Source organism: Euleptes europaea, chromosome 3, assembly GCF_029931775.1.
Source record: "Euleptes europaea isolate rEulEur1 chromosome 3, rEulEur1.hap1, whole genome shotgun sequence".
Classification (NCBI taxonomy): domain Eukaryota; kingdom Metazoa; phylum Chordata; class Lepidosauria; order Squamata; family Sphaerodactylidae; genus Euleptes; species Euleptes europaea.
Window position 1 is genome coordinate 85,849,400 of NC_079314.1, and position 17,663 is coordinate 85,867,062.

Genomic DNA, 17,663 nt, shown 5'->3' on the forward strand with positions numbered 1-17,663 from the left:
CTCCGGAAGCGTTATCGCATCCTGCCCAATCTATTTATTTCTCCACGCCCCTCTTCCCTCGCAGACCCTGAGCCCGGTGGAGTTTGTTGCATCCCTCCGATAAGGAAGAAATACTGCAGGAATACGCCGCAGAGAGTCGATTTCCGGGAAATTCAACCTAAAAGGGCAATCGGGATGTCTCGAAGGCTTCACCAGGCGTGTTGAGCCCCGTTAGTTCCTTTGGAGTGCACGAAAACAAGCGCACACGCTGCCCGGCAGCTTGTGAATCGTAGTATACAGAAGCCGCTGACAGCCTCCCTGTCGCACCTCTGAAGGGAAAAGCAGCCTCGCCGGCCGGCCACTCTGCGGCCGGTAAGCCACGCCCCCGTGCGCACGAAGACTACAACTCCCGTCATGCTCTCCCCACCGTCGCGTCCGACCTTTTCCTTCCACTCGCCCGCCCGCCCCCCGGTCGGCTCACGCGCATGCGTGTTAGAAGCAGCGTCCGGAGCAGGCAGGCAGTCTCTCCCGAATGTAAGATGGTGGCCGGCCTGGCAGCGGAGCGCGTAGAGCCTGGAGATTACCCGTCTCTCACATAAAGGTCGGAGGAGGAGCTGCCCCCCCCCCAGCCCCGTCCCCGCGGCCCCGGAAGAGAGAGGGCGAGAAGAGCGAGCGAGCGAGCGCCAGGGAGCCCTGCTGCCCCCGCCGCCAGACAGCCGGCCGCCGTGGAGCAGAGACGACGGGGCGGGTGAGTGAGAGGCAGCAGCCGTAGCAGGGGCTGGGGGAGCCGGGTCTGCCGGGCTACGAGAGAGCGGAGGCCTCGTGGGGAGCCCGCAGGCCTCGTGCCCCCTCTCCGACGGCTTCGGCCCTTGGGTGGGCGCCGGGGCTCCCTCTGCCTGGAGGGAGGGGATCTGGCCAGCCAGGGCGGCTCCTCTGCCCGCAGTCAGGGCCCACCAGCTCTTCCCGAAGGGGCTCCTCGGGGTCTGCCTGCGCTTGGTGGTCGGGGGACTGCTGCGGGTCCGGAGTCTGGGCAGGATCCCGAGGCCACGCTGGGACCTCTGAGGATGGGGGGCCTGGCAGTCAGCAGGGGCGGAGGGCTCTGGCCCGGGAGCTTCGCATCCCCCTTGCGACCGGCGTGTGTCTGTCTGTTGGGTGGGTGACAGGGAGCCCGAACCTATTGCTGGAGCTTTTTTGTTTTTTTTCATAAGGGCTGGCTGGGAATGTTTCTGTTCCTCCCTCCCTACGCTGAAACAGGCGGAAAAAAAAATACCCAGGCTTCTCAGGACATCAGCACGTGTGTCGGTGGGTGGCGATTAACTGTGTTAGTGTTCCCTTTGCGTTATTCTCGGTAGGCCTTTTGGCTTTCCTGGGATTCTTTCCCTTCCATTCACAGTGGGTAGCCGTGTTGGTCTGTCTGCAGTAGCAGAAAAGGGCAAGAGTCCAGTAGCACCTTAAAGACTAACAAAAATATTTTCTGGCAGGGTGTGAGCTTTCGTGAGCCACAGCTCACTTCTTCAGAATGAAGAAGTGAGCTGTGGCTCACGAAAGCTCATACCCTACCAGAAAATATTTTTGTTAGTCTTTAAGGTGCTACTGGACTCTTGCCCTTTTCTACTCTTTCCCTTCCATGTATGCTTCCATGTCTTTAAAAAACCGATGTCTTTGTTTTATGGAATACAAAGGATTTTGCTACTTCTGTTGAATGCCCTGGGTTGTTTCTGTTTTAACATGCAAGGATAATTGTTTACCCCTGCCACTGTTTTATTTTAAGTATTGTATTATTTTCTTAGCATATATGTTTATAATGATACAGGTTTTTCAGGAGGGAGAGTAATTCCAGGGAAGGACACATCCTGTGTCTGATGTAAGCTAGAAAAAATACAGATGCTAGTAAGTGGTGCCTAAAAGCTATCTTGCACGTGTTTGGTGTACTGACGTTATACCTCTTACTACTAAACATGGAATTAAGTTCTACTGAAATCTTGATGACCTCAAAATGTTACTTGTAACCTCAGATTATATGGATTTTGGTAGGAATAGTGATATGCTTGTTGTAGTCATGCTTCTGTATTTACTTGTTTAAAAAATCAGATAATTTTACCTGAATTCTTGGTATGCTCATTCATGTTATCTTGGCAAATGGAGATACTGGAATTTTATTTTAACATAATGACTGATGCTACTTTCTTGAAACTGTAATTTATTAAAGGAGTAATGGAATGAGCTGTAAAATGTTTGATGGATGTAGGTATACTATAGCTTACAGTTGACAGTTTTAGGGAGTTATCTTTTTTAAAAGCTGCTTAATGTAATGGAGTATTCAAATGCATTATACCTTACAGCTTTCATCATTCTGTTGATTCTCACCCTGCAAACACAAGTAATAGATGTATCTCTTTAGAAACACTTGCCAGTGAGACTTGGCAGAAATACAAACAAAGTTTGTTCCGAGAGAGAATGAATGGTCTTTGTGTGGTATGGGGGCACAAAGACTGAAAAGGCCTTCATAACTTTGAATATTGTTTTATTCTTGGCTACTTCTAGAAAAAATGTTAAGTATTAAAAGCTTGTGTGCTCAATTTTTTTCATTTGCCTCTCTGAGGTCATATGTCTTACGAGCGTCTTTAGAGTTTGTTCAGTTTATATTAGCCTAAAACTGAAACACAACTTGTGGTTTTAGTGTACAAATTTATTCTGCACACTGCTTCTTCATTAGCCCGATATAACATGTTTTCAATACTAGTGCATCCTATTTGATGACCTTTTTAAGGTGCATAACTGTTTACTTAAGATCTTATTTTAAAGCATGAGATTCCATTTTTAGTTAACAAAGCTCAAGAACAGAAAGCCAGACAGGATGTATCTGAATCGTATATACTGGGTTTTTAAATATGTTGAGAATTTAATTCTAAGTTCTACACCAGGGAAGCAACACTATGGAACAATAAGAACAATAATAATTCAAGGTTACTTCAGGAAAGGTATCTTCTTATCCAAGTGTAGACAGTCTTAAATATGCCATTTCATTTTTTAATTTGAAAATATGCAGCATCCTGTTAGAACGAGAACAATTGCTTACATGGCAAAATAAAATTGAAAGGTACCTCATTTTTGCAGAGTACATATTCTTCAGAGTTCTTCAGTTTATGCATCTTTCCTGCCATCTTTTACCTTAATGTTTCTTTTTTCTAAATTTTTTATTTCAAAGAATAAAACTATACGAATGGAGACATTATAATGCAATAGCAACAAAAAGAAAAAAGACAACTTACTTAACAAAAAGACATCACTCTTGCACCACAGATTTCCAAGTCAATTCAGTCTGCTGTGCATCTTTCTCATTCCTTATATCAATCAATTTTTTCAGTTGATAAGTCTCTAAACCTTTTTGTGTCCATTCTTGAATTATTGGAGCTGTTTATCCCAGTGCCACACAAAACACAATTCTAGCAGCTATGATGAGCTGTAAAACAATAGAATGCAGGGGGTTAGGAACCTTCGGTACGTAGTTAAGCAACAAGGCTTCAGTTATCAAAGAAAAACTTGATCCAAAACTGAATGTTTCTTCAGCTGGTAAAGTCTGGAAAGGAACATGGGCAGAAAACAGTAGCATCTTCTTCTAGGTAACCCTGCACAGTAAAAATACTGTGCAAAGAATTATATGTAAACTTCATTATCTTTTTTAATTGGTGGGAGAAACTGAAGCATGTATGAGATCTGCAGAAGTGTTAGAACCTCAAAGCAAGTAATCCAGTCTTTCTCCCTCCTGTAGAACAGCAGGGAAATAGGAAGTGAATCCTTTCCCTGTCACAGGAAGTGTCTTCTGAATATAAGTAAAACAGTGAGACGCCCTTATGCTATGGAATTGATGCTGAAGACAAATGATTATGTTGTCATTCAGTTACAAATCTAGAACATGTGTGTTCCCAAGAAGGAGCAGAGGAACACTTGCAGAAAATAGTAGTGTCTTCTCTAGGTAATCCTGCACAATAAAATACACATGCCTAAAATTAAAAACTCAAGATTTGACTTTGGAAGGGGGGATGAAATTCCTGTTTGTTTGCTTAGAAGAAATAATTGTCCGAAAACCCCTCATCAACCATACCATCAATCTGACGTGCATATGTGGTACTTATTCAGAATGCTGTTAAAGAGTTTTGCAACACTAGGAATATTTCACCAGTTTTAGAAAAGTATTAGTTGGAAGTTACTACATGACTTCTCAAATAGACTTGTCAATAGAACTTGTATGTTAGGAGGAGGCAGTCCCTTTACCCTATGCTTACATCTGGCCCACAACATAGCTTTCAGTGTCAAAACCGGGCTGTGCCTCTCATATTTTTGTTTTCAGTGTGAGTGGAATTGGACTTGTAAACATTTTAACAGAATTCTTCATCACCTCAGTTGCATGTCCCTAGTGACAGTGCACAACAGGAGAACTCTGCCAAAGCTGCTTGTTGTGTGCATCCTCTGGATGTCTTAAAGAACCAATTGTCTGTGTGAAAGCGAGGGAGTACATATTCTTTCTAAATTCACACATGCAATGTGTTATTGAGAAGAATGTAATTAAAATACTGCAATGTTTGTGTGACAGGTTCAAGCCTTTAAAAAGTGTGATGTTGCATGAATAGATATACAGATAATTTAGACCTTATTTCTAATCCTTTTTTGACATCTCCGGATGATTTTCATGTATAGCCCACTTTCTCACTGGAACTCAAGGCAGATTACATCTACATGGAATGGCCACAGCTCAGAGGTAGAGGATGTAGTATCCAACAAGCTATTTCTGCTTGTGCAAGCAGCAACAGAATAAATCTGTATTTGTAATTTATAAACTAACAATGCAATTAAATGGTGCATTTTCAAAGTGGGATGTGGTAAGCACTCCCAGTGGCACAAGAATTGTGCCATGGCAGTACTGTCACTTGCACTAGTACTGTCACTTGCACCCTTGCAATAGTGGAACACTACTTATTTGCAGATAAACTCTGCTGACACTTAGAATCACAGAATTGGACAGGGCCATATAGGCCATCTAGTCCAACCCCTGCTCAATACGGGATCAGCCCAGAGCATCCCTGACAAGTGTTCATCCAGCCTCTGCTTGAAGACTGCCAGTTCATCCAGCCTCTGCTTAAGACTTACTGCTAAAAAAAATTCTAATATCGAGCCAGTACCTTTTTGCCTGTAATTTAAACCTATTATTGTAAGTCCTATCCTCTGTTGCCCACAGGAACTACTCCCTGTCCTCTGACAGCTCTTCAAATACTTAGAGAGCAATCGTGTCCCCCCTCAACCTTCCCTCCTCCAGACTGAACATTCTTCATAGGGCTTGTTGCTCTCCTTTACACCCATTCCATTCTGTCCACATCCTTTTTGAAGTGAGGCCTCCAGAACTGCACACAGTACTCCAGGTGCAACATGACCAATGCAGTGTACAGGGGGACTGTGACATTTTCTGATTTGGATATTATACATCTGTTGATACACACCAAGACCCCATTTGCCTTTTCTGCCATTGCATCACACTGGCAGCTCATATTTAGCTTACATCCGTAAGATCTTGTTCACACACACTGCTACCCAAAAGTATATTCCCCCTCCAATATGCGTATTTCTCATTTTTTTCCCCAAATGTATAACTCTGCATTTATCCTTGTTGAAATTGATCTTGTTCACGTCCACCCACTTTTCCAGTGTGTTCATATATCATTGAATTTTATCTTACAGGGTGTTTGCTACTCCTCTCAATTTGGTGTCTAATTAGTAGTCCTCCACCTCCTCATCCACATCATTTATAAAAATATTGAAAAGTATCAGGCCCAGAACTAAGCCCTGTGGCACATTGCTGTGCATCACCCTTTAATCAGATGAACTACCAGTGACAACTACTCTTTGGATGCAGTTCCCCAACCATTTCCATATCCACTTAACTATCCTAGAGTCCAGTCTGCAGTTTACCCGTCATAACATCATGGGGAAACCTGTCAAAAGCTTTACTGAAATCCAGGTAAACAACATTGATGGTGTTCCCATGAGCCAGTAAGATGGTTACTTGATCAAGGAAGGAAATAAGGTTGGTCTTGGAGGACCTGTTGGGGACAAATCCATGCTGACTTCCCTGGATTACCAAGTAGTCCTTCAGGTGCTTGCAGATTTACCCCTTTAAAATCTACTAAAATATCTTCCCTGAGACAGAGGTCAGACTGACTGGCCTGTAGTTTCCTGGTTTATCCTTCCTCCCTTTTTTGAAGATTGGGGTAACATTGGCCCGCCTCCAGTCTTGTGGCACATCTCCCATTCTCCAGGAGATGATAGACAAAGGGTCTGCAAGCTCTCTAGAAAGTTCTTTGAGCACTTCATTGGATATACACCAGTGCCTTCAATTAAAAGGAGCTTGGATAAGCAGACTTGGAAATATTTTCACCTGAAACCTTGGAGAGGACAGGTAACCAATGGTCAAATATTGTATAAGGCAACTGCATGGAACACTTTGACATCTTTGGGTTTAAAATATCACCGTTAATGAATTGATGCTGGGCATGCTGGGGCATCACAGTAAAGGTGATCGGTGCTTACTAACTGTTGTGGTATTTAGGATTTGCTGTTGGTAGAGTGTATTGGGTGGCAAGTAGTGTTTGAAAGGATTAAATGTAGACTTGAATACAATTTTTTTTCTGTCCTGTAGTGTAGTAGGCCCTGACCTGGATGGCCCAGGCTAGCCTGATCGCATTAGATCTCAGAAGCTAAGCAGGGTTGGTCCTGGTTAGTAGTTGGCTGGGAGATCACCAAGGAAATACCAGGGTTGTTATGCGGAGGAAGAAAATGGCAAACAACCTCTGTTAGTCTCTTGTCTTGAAAACCCTACTGGGTTGCCATAAGTCAGCTGCGACTTGACGGCACTTTACACACACACACACAGTGTAGTAGTAGGCTCCTCATCATGAATATTTAGGATATTGAATTTTTAAAAAATTCTGTAGACTTCTATATGTTTAAGAGGTAACAGTAAAATAAAAAAAAAACATTTATTTGACTGGGGAAGTAGCTCAGAGCCTTCTTAATGATTAAATAGAGGTAGCTGTTCTTGTTATAAAACTTGTACCAGTAAATGGGCTCTTGTCAGAGTCATGCTTGCCTCTTAAAAAAACAATCCCACAACAAATCTAAAGCACTGTTCTCTAACTGATCCTCATTACAATGTATGCTTCAGTTCTGTCTGTCATTAAAGTATTCTTAGAAGGTCATCCACGAGGAGTGAGTTTTGCACTAAAAACTGCGCCAAAGCAAGCAAGTTGATTATCTCTGGAGAGAAGATTAATGATGGGATCCCCAGACAGTAAGTAGTGAGCCTAGCTTTTAGAACCCTGTCAGTTGTTGTTTTTTAGTTTTTTTTAAAAAAAAATTCATATCCATAAAAATACTAGACAAAAATAAAATACTTATAACGTAACATAAACATGCAATACAAACACAATAAAATACAAACATTGCCAACATAAAACCTACAATATGTAATACAAGCAATTTCTGGATAAACATAGAATTTTTTCCCCTGTCAGTTTTGAGTCATTTGAGTTATTTTTATTAACTAAGCTTAGTTAATGAGCCAGTTTTACTTCTCCTAGCACTGTTCCTGACTGCTAGTGCCACATTTTCAGTTTAGTGTATGAGCTTGAGAGGAAAAATTGTACTTTTGCTGTACCCTGTCCATGGTACTGCAATTGAGGTGACTTGTTTCCATTCTAGTAAACAGCTGTTAACAAACCTCTGCCATCTGTATTTTGTTTATTGGATTAATGCAGCAACAGCTATTATATGGTTGGAGTATTTTTCTTGGAATATATTGTGCACTAGTGGTAATAGTGGGTGATGGGCTGTAGTAAGTAAACATAAAGAACGTCTAGCAAAACCTGAAGAAATGCCAGCAAGTGCATAGGTTGAAATAATTTCTGCTCAGTTTGTTTCTCTACCTGTAGCAGTCTTCATGAGGGGGGGAGCATGCACATGCACTAATCTAGTCAGTCTTCATAAAGATCTTAGAAAAATGCCCAGTTGATTGTGTTGGCAATCCAGTATAAATATGGTAGGATTGCCACCTATCTGTCAATGTGTAGTGTTGCACTTATTCTCAGTTTGATGTGATGTTGGAGTTAGATTTAGTTTGTAGCAGTATGAGAATGCCTAGTTGACTCCTGTGCTAGACCACAGATCTGAATGATCAAAAAGCAGCTGAAGATGTTGGCATTTTATCTTGGTAGCAAATCACCTAAAAGGCAAGGTACCTGAAGAGTATTGACCAATTTACTGGTTGGCAAGAGAAAAGACCTTTACAGTTGTGGCACTCCGATTATGGAATACTCTCCTGTATTTGTGGCCAAGCAAAATGAAGACTTTAAATTCATCCAGCTATTTTTCTATTTTTGTTTTCTTCTCTTTTCATAAGTCATTTTAAGAACTTGCATTGCCTGGGATAGAAATTGCATAGAGGGTATCTAGTTGAATGTTATGTGTTGGGATAGGCTTCTTTTATATTCAGAACAAATTAACCCATATTATGTATTTTATAAGAGATTTTAATAAGACAGTTGATTAAGACATTTTTCTTTTTGCCTAATCCTGGAGTTGGTTTGTACACTTTTTGTTCCACTTGTTTTGCGCAGTGCATTTTCTAATGGAAATGCCCACCTTAATGTGTGTAAGAATATGTACTAGTCCAGTGGTATAAAAACCACTTTTTAATATCCAGAAATTTTTCAGAGCCCCATGTGATAGTAGCTGCATTATTATTATCAGTTTCTTGAGAAAATCCATAATGGTAAAAGGCTACTATCAATTAGTAGACTCTTATAAATGAATCACAACAATATCTACCTATGTTTGAAAAAATAGTGAGATATATAGCTGTGAGACATATTAAGGTACATTTCAGATGCTTAGAACAAAGGTTTCTTGTTAAAACTACTGCCTGTTGGGATAGACAGTACAGTCCAATGACTTGAAACAGTGTAAGAACGCTTCATGTATTTGTATAGCTTGCAGTTATTCCTGTTGCTGCCTGGAATTCCCCATTTGATAAGTTAGCAGTTAGTCTGCATTCATGGGATGCCCAATTAGCTTTCAATCCTTGACAGAACAATTGGTGGATGCTTATTTATTTTGATTTTAACCCTGCTTTTCAGTGGTAAGTTGGTTTCCAAAGGAGCTTGCAAATATCAGAATCTAACACAATGCATTCAATAGAAAACATTTCTTGTGGTGAGAATTCTCAGTTGTGCTGGATCCAGGCATGATCAAGGATGCCTGGCTGTCTTCCTTCCCACCCACCCCATGGCCTTACCAATGGCACTTACTCTCATGATGGCGGTTCTCCTTGCAAGTAGGCAAGGAGTTCTGACTGGGCTGGTGTGCACTTGGGGGCATCTGGCTGAGGCTAGCCCAGTGCCTCCTGCCTGGATGGGGGCTCAGAGCAGGCAGACACAATTGGGAAGACGTAGCCACACTCTGCCAGCAAGCTTGAATTGGGAGGGCATATAGAGAGCCAGGGTGGTGTAGTGGTTATGAGTGCTGGACTAGTATTTGGGAGACACAGTTTCAAATCCCCACTCATGTCATGGAAGCTAGCTGGGTGATCTTGTGCCAGTTACATCCTCTCAACCTAACCTACCTCACAGGATTGTTGTGAGGATAAAATGGAGGAGAGGAGAACGATGTAAGCAGCTTTGGGTCCCCATTGGGCAGAAAGGAAACTTTAAAGTCATGGGAAATGCCTTTTTCTGGGGAAGTAAAGAGAAACTTATTGGGGGGGGGGAGAATGTAGTGTATGCAATACTGATCCTTCAAACCAAAATGACATTTACCTCTTTAGGAACATCAGGTTGTATCCTGCTACTTTGTTAATGGCAGTGTTGGCACGAGATGCATCTTGCTAGGAGTGAAGTCCCTTGTATCAATGGAATCATGTCTTTAAAAAGACACCTTTAGCTGAGCAAGCCCTTTATTTGTGACTCAAATCATCAAAGAATGGAGTCTGGTATATTTAAGTGTAAGATTATAAATTCTTGGATATTGGATGTTAGTTGTTGTTTGGAGATTTAACCTTTTAAATGGCCTTTATGCTGATTATTCAGTGACGTGCAAGGAAAGCATGAACGCCAAAGCTCAGTTGTTTAAAATATATTAATCCTTAAATTAAACTGCTCAACCCCAAGATGGCCAATATGAAAAAGCTAAATATAGTACTGTAAAATGAAAAAACTGTTGGGATTTAGAAACAGAAAAGTGCATACACACATTAAAATGAGGGGAGAGAGGGTAGTTGTAGGTGGCTCATTGCTAAAGCTTCTGTTCTGGTTATCTGTCAGTGTAGCTCTCTGATGCTGGGGTAGGAGTAGTCACCTAAGTTTCCATTCCATATATTTTATACTTTGATTTAGCCACCTTTACAGTTAGATTGCTCTGGTACAGGGGTCGGCAAACTCATTAGTCAAAAGAGCCAAATATCAACAGTACAACGATTGAGATTTCTTTTGAGAGCCAAATTTCTTAAACTTAAACTATATCAGTAGGTACACTGTTTATTAACTTAATAAACTTTAATTAAAGTTTCAAGTCTTAAACTATAGGTACATTGAATAAAACTTGATATCATACTTAATAGTGATCTTATTTATTGATAAAAATTAAATTGTCCCTGCCATTTCCCCCTCCCCATCCGGAGTCCTCGTCTGGAGGCCTGGTCTACCGCTATGAAAGCCTATTGGTAGACCTGGCCTCCGGCTGAGTCCCATTGGGAGGCCTGGTCTACCCATTGGCTTTCTTGGCAGTAGACCTGGCCTCCGGAGGCCCATAGAAGCCAATTGGTAGACTTGGCCTCTGAAGGGGGACTTTTTCCCCTCCTCGGAGTCCAGGTCTACCGCCAAGAAAGCCAGTGGGTAGACATGGCCTCTGAGGAGGGAAAAAAGTAAGTAAGGTATCCATAAAATTAAATCATGACAATGACTGACAAACACTTAATGTGAACAATGTGAGCAAACTTTTCTCTAGATTCACAGACGCAGTAAACACATGAGAACATAAGAAAGGCCGTGCTGGATCAGACCAAGGCTCTTCAAGTCCAGCAGTCTGTTCCCACAGTGGCCAACCAGGTGCCTCCAGGAAGCCCACCAGCAAGACCAGTGCAGCATCATTGTCCTGCCTGCATTCCATAGCACCTGATATAATAGGCCTGCTCCTCTGATCCTGGAGAGAATAGGCATGCATCATGACTAGTATCCATTTTGATTAGTAGCCATGGATAGCCCTCTCCTCCATGAACAGGTCCACTCCCCTCTCAAAGCCCTCCAAGTTGACAGCCATCACCACCTCCTGGAGCAGGGAGTCCCACCATTTAACCACGCGTTGTGTGAAGAAATACTTCCTTTTATCATTTTTTAATCTCCCACCCTCCAGCTTCAGCAGACGACCCCGAGTTGTACCATTACGTGTGTCCCGGGACGGGGCCCCCACCCCGTGCCTCGGGGCTTTCCCGCCACCCTCCACTTACCAGACAAGCCCCTGCTGGCTCCAAAGTGTGCCTCTTCCCTATAGGGACCCGCAGGCCCAGAAGACGACGAGGGAACAGAGTCAGCGCCGCAGAAGACGGGGCGCCGGGGCCCAGCGCCGCAGAAGACGGGGCTCCGGGGCCCAGCGCCGCTGCCGGGGATGCGCCACCAAAGGAAGCCCGCCCCGCCCAACAGCTGATAGGCGGGCGGGGTGGGCCAGGAACTGCTGAGCCGCCTGCCCAGCAATCGCGCGGCTAGAGGGGAGGGGAGGCTTTAGCCTCCCAATCATTGAGGGCAAGGGAAAGGGGGACCCGGCCATTCTCCACGGCGGGGGGGGGGGGAGAGACAGCACACCCGCTCGCCCTCTCTCACTCTCTCTCTCACTCTCTCTCTCTCTCTCTCTCTCTCGCGAGCCGCAGTTTGCCGACCCCTGCTCATGCAGTAAGATTTTAGGGGTAATTTAACAGATAATGCATGGTAAACGTACTTTTACAATTAAATGGTAAACATTATATGCTCAAGTGATGTATTTCAGAAAATTATGTATAGGGATAGCTCTGCCACAGAATATTCCACCCAACCTGGGCCATTTGAACATTTGCCAGATATCTTGTTTTCCTTAGAATAAAGCCAGTCTCTCTTGCTTGGATCTGTTTACTAGTTAGACTAGGATTGTTCTGTTGCAAAGTACATGTTTGCATAGATAAGATATGAATTGTCTGCCTGCTGATTTTGTAGTAGACAAGATGAAATCTTATTAGTGGGTCCCTTTCATACTAAAAAATAAGGGTTTTAGTTTTTAAGTTTTCATAATTCTATATTACAAGAGATCCCTTAATACCTACAATCTGTTTCTTGCAGATTCTTCAGTTCCCAGTAGTGCAACTAAATGTCAGTGTCATTACATGAGCTTTAAAGCTGTGAGAGATGTCTTTCAAATTTTTATAATTTAGTATCCTTCCAGCATTTTCAAGATGAGGACTGACCTTGCAGCCTCTAATTACATCATGTATGTTAAATAACGTAGAACATAGTATAATGGCTGTTATACTATGGAACATCTCAACATAGATCTTGTCTGAGATTATTGGCCTGTCTATACTTACCTGAGCATGCAGCTTCATGACTAACAAATTTCACACCTATCTGAGGAAGTGAGCTGTGACGCACAAAAGCTCATATGCCAGAAATTTTGTTAGTCTTTAAGGTGCTAGTGGACTCTTGCAAATTTCACACCTGTAAGTCAGTCTGTTATTGCCTCTGTACATCGAAGAGAATTGGTGAATATGATGCTGCTGCTACTCCTAGGAAGAGGAAACCTGATGAGAGGAGTCTTGCCTGGGAAACCTTGCCCAGGAAATATGTTAAACATCATTAGTGTTCTGTTGCTGTGCAGATTCTTGTATGGCTTTTCTACAGCAGATATGTGGAGACTGTTTTATTTGAACATACATACCCTGGAGTTACATCCTGTGGTTCTCATAAGGAAAAATTACATATTGGTATGAGAAACATCTGGGGAAAGTGTTCCAGAAGTGTTCATATAGTAGGTGTATCCTCAAGGAGTAATTATAGGGTAAACAATCTGGATTCTGCTGAGGTTAGTTCATGCTTTGTTGCTTGTATAAATGAATAATTAAACTCTGTCCAGCTGGTGTATCTTCAGTATACAGATCTTCTGAAAGTGTCAGCTGGTCATTTAAGGGGCAGAAAGCTTACATTTTTAAATAAGTTCAAAATATGTATGTCTTACTAAATATTATTGCTTGAGCCAGTGCAGTGTAGTGGTTATGAGTGGCGGACTCTAATCTGGAGATCCGGGTTCGATTCCCCACTCCTCCAGATGCCTGCAGGTGACCTTGGGCCAGTCACAGTTCTCTCAGAACTCTCAGCCCACACAGGCAATGGCAAATAATCTCTGAACATATCTTGCCTTGAAAACCTACGGGGTCGCCATAAGTCATCTGCAACTTGATGGCACTTTACACACACTTTACTATTGCTTAAGCTCAAAATATCTGTTTACTCACTGGTGGTTTTCTTCTCAAAGAACAAATGCCAGTCTCAGTTCTTCCCAGCATTCTTCAGTATTTTGCCCTGAAATGTCATTTGAGTTGAGATAATATGTATTGCAACATTGGACTTTATATCACTTTTTTGCGCGTCTTCTGTTGCAGACATATTCGCATATTTAATTTCTCCTTGATTAGTGTGGAACCTTTTACTATGTCTTTTTGTGACTTCAGTAACAGTTCTGGTGTAGTAACATTGAATTTGCAGGATTATTAAAGACTTAACAAAACAAAAGACTTAAGTGGAACACTATTAAACACTGTTGAGGTGATTTGAAGAAACAAATTAACAGGTTATTTAACTACAGGGAATAAAAGGAGGGGTGGCGAAGAAGTGGTCTTATGAGGGCCCTGTTTACATTTCAGACTGAGAATATTATACTTGAATGTGTTTTTAAGTGCTACTAGGCTTGAATTGAGACTAAAGTTAAAAGGAGAAGATGGTAGAATTAAATGTAGCATACTATATTCTGTATACTATACTCTAAATGTTTGTATTCACTATAGATTACCGTGAATATCTCTAGAACCAAATCAACTGTGTAGATAAGGATTTACAGTACTAGCATTTATAGCAGCAGGTTACTTCTCTACTGAGAGTATTCCTGCCAACATGTAGCACTTGATTTGATTGTGTGCTTCGCATGGGCTTCCTTTTTTTAAATGAGAGGGCATAGTGACCTAACCTGAAAGCTAGTTAACCAAGGTAATGTTGTTAGTTATTTATCTGTCCTGTAGTGTAGTGTGGTCCTAAGCCATGGTTACTCAGCAGTAATATCCAATGGCTTCATGGGACTGAGTGATTGAGTTTAAGGTTGAAGCCCCCAGTCTCTTTAAAACTCAAAGCCCCATCCTTTTACAACTTCTTTTGCTAAAGAGTCTAATTGCCCGCCCTCTTGTCGTCTTAGTTGCCCATTTTATCATCTTTTCCACTACATTCTGCTTGAATTCCACTGGCCAGATTTGCCAACAGTATTCTAAATGTGGCCACAGCATAGACTTATGTAATAGCATTATGACCCTTACTATGTTCTGTCTCTCTTCAGGTAGAATGTGAGATTTTCTCTGTTTTTGTAGACCTGTGTCTATTGCTTAACACTTGTGCCAGGTTTGCCTGACTAAGGAGATCTGCAGTTACTTTTGTTGTTAAATTCTAAGAAAAGCTGAACTGTAGCATAGGAACAAAACCAAACTAATGCTTAGGTAATATCCCTGTCCTAACAACGTTGCTTGGAAGCCAGTCTCAATTGGTCTGGCAGAATACTTGTCTTTCAGCAGGTTTCCTCTCATTGCTTTCAAGTACTTGTGGTCAGGCAGTTCCAAAACTGTTAAACTGTCTCTTTAGTAATGAAGTCTGTACATTTTGGATTCAGCAAGTCTGCAGTCCTCAACCGTTGAGAAATATGTATATGGGTATTCCCCTGTGAGCATGTTAAAAGGTGTGTGTATGCAGCAAAAGATATTTGCTTGGATCTAGATTATATTGGCAATTCCCACTGATTCCCCCCTTCCTACTGCAAACCCTCCCCATGTCATTCCTTGGGAGCATTTTGTGGAGAGCAGTGGAAACAGGGAGGCAGGAAGGATCCATTCCACTTGTGGAAAGAAATTTCTAATCAACCCACATGCATGCCATTGCACAACAACCTGTATGTGGGCTTCATGCATCCTGCGTAAATATCTAATTTCCCTCTATTGTATCCCTTGCCAGTGCCTACTTCTCCCATTCTTATGACTCATTCTTATCTCCTTTATGGAGTAGTCGTTTGCAGAGCTGTGCCTGAGAGTGCTTATGGTTCTGGCATATCACTGAAATCTACCTTTATAGATACTTCCATTAGTGTCACTGGGTGACCACTAATTTCAGGGTTTCCCCATGGTTTTATATATCTTTTGCTCATATTTTCAATGTTACAGTGTTATAAAAGAGTTATATCACTTCCACCTCTCAAAGTCAGACAGCCACCTCTCTTAAGGTAAGGTTCAGTTTTTGCTGGAGCTTCTGTATCTGCATCTTGGTATTAAATCTTGACAGTGACTTAACATCATTCACTTAAATAACATGGAATTTCTTTTACTTGGTTTGTGATTTTTAGGGCTTATCTCCTCAACCACAATAATTAAAATTTATTTTTTTTAAAGTCTCTGCAGAAAAAAGCGCTTTGTTGTAGGATCTATGAAATCCATTGTCATGCAGTCATAACAGATGTGTGTTGCTACATGTGTATGCAGAACTTGATACTAGTCCAACATGTTACTAGTGCCCTCAGGAAGTCTATAGTTAACTTAGAATACTACAGTTCATTGGTGAAATTATAAAACTTCATTTCTGGACCATGGACTGCACAAAATATACTTGTAGAGCATGTTGGACCTCTTTTCCTTAGTGTGTGTGAATAAAATAACTTTAAGTACGGTACTTGGCTTTGATTAATGTTTAAAGCATGTTCGTTTTCATGGAAACTGTATATTTAATGGAGGCATAACTTTCCTGATTATGCTTTGTTACCATTCATGAAGAGGTGCTGTTTATTATTATAGCTGAGTCAATGAAATCTGTAATAGAAGATGCTTGCTGTGTAGAAGGTGGTTACTTAACTTGGTGTCAAAAATAGTCTCTGGAGAGTAAACTGAGGGAAGTCCTGTTGAAGTGTCTAGTTTCATTCGGAAGAGACTATGGACACATTAGGAATATTATATAGGCCTGAAAGTTGTGTTCAGAGATGATGTTAGCCAAAGCATGCATTCTATAGTAATGGATAGGTGTAATAGGAACTTAGTAGGTTTCAAATTTCTGTTGCCTAATGGTGGTTGAACCAGTACAAGTCTGTTTTTAGTTTAAGTTTTTTGGAGAACCAGTAGAATGTAGTAGACAAACTATTGTATTCAAAGAATGGGTTGCCTTGAGTTCCTCAGATAAAATGAAGGATACAAACATGTAAAAGTAATGTGAAATAGAGTATTTGATTTTGGCTTTGATATTTGATATTAACTTTAAAAACATTGTTCAGCAAGTTAGCTGTTTTGAACCTCTTTTGAATGGATGCATTTTATGCAAATGAATATAATAGTTTTATGCTTGCAGTACAATTCTTACAAATGAATTCAGTATGTATTCTTAAACGTGCTTGCAGATAGTACTATCACATCAGAATTGTATCATATACCCACCAAGGTATTCAGCAAGGTGGAGGAAACAGGAAGCAGTCCTCTTTTTGTGGTGTTCATCTTATGTGGCACTTGGATAAACGGGATTGTTTGTTTCAATTTGTTCCAATATTGTAATGGGCTTTATATTAATCAGATGAACTAATCACTGTCTCACATGTATGGGATATCCCAGGTGTACTTTCAACATTGTCTTGTGTAGTATTGCAGAGCACTTCAGGTCATTATCTTAAATTTAATGCTAATCTCTCCCTACTTTCGTGTGATGGAAATTTCACACTCCATCCCATTTTTACTGTTGATTTCTTGGTACTTTAGTAAAAACTGTGTGTGTGTGTGTTCAAAAATCATTGGCCATTGCCACCTATTGTTGTAGAAGTTACTATTTGATGTGATTTTCCATGGCAGAGTGTTCTACGCCCAGTAGCAGTAGTTAGACCTATGTAAAAGGCTGTTGTGATTGAACACATCTGTAAATTATTAGTTGTCAGGTTGCAAAGTTTATTTCATCACACAACTCAGTGGAGCTAACTGAAAACTGAGTAATGATTACAAAAGGCGGCAATAATCATACTGATTACAGTAGTGTCATGGTGAAGCAGTTCATTAACTTCAATTGGCAAGTACTTCAAATGATGGACTTCTTAAAAGTGGCACCTTTACTTGAACTGTAGGTGATTGAGGTGGTGAGGCCAGAATCAGAGTAATCTTTGGCATTCAGTAGCTAACATTTGACGCTGCTACCATTAAAAAGGCAAAACTTTTCCTGCCATACTTGAGGTTCTTTTTGCCAACCTAACATGTTGAAATTGACATCTGGTACAAACGTTCCTCCAATATAGGAGAATGCCTAGGAGACACACTTAGAATGAAGTATTGATAACTTGACTATCTCTGC

The 17,663-nt window shown here is 41.4% G+C and overlaps 1 protein-coding gene across 1 annotated transcript in view; it reads left to right on the top strand.

Moving 5' to 3' along the window:
• Nucleotides 1-692: 692 nt before the first annotated feature.
• CNOT4 (CCR4-NOT transcription complex subunit 4) overlaps nt 693-17,663 on the top strand; it is a 67,105-nt gene continuing 50,134 nt past the window's right edge. The window contains exon 1 of the mRNA XM_056846021.1: nt 693-727. The gene's annotated coding sequence lies outside the window, so the exon portion shown is untranslated. The remainder of the gene's footprint in view (nt 728-17,663) is intronic.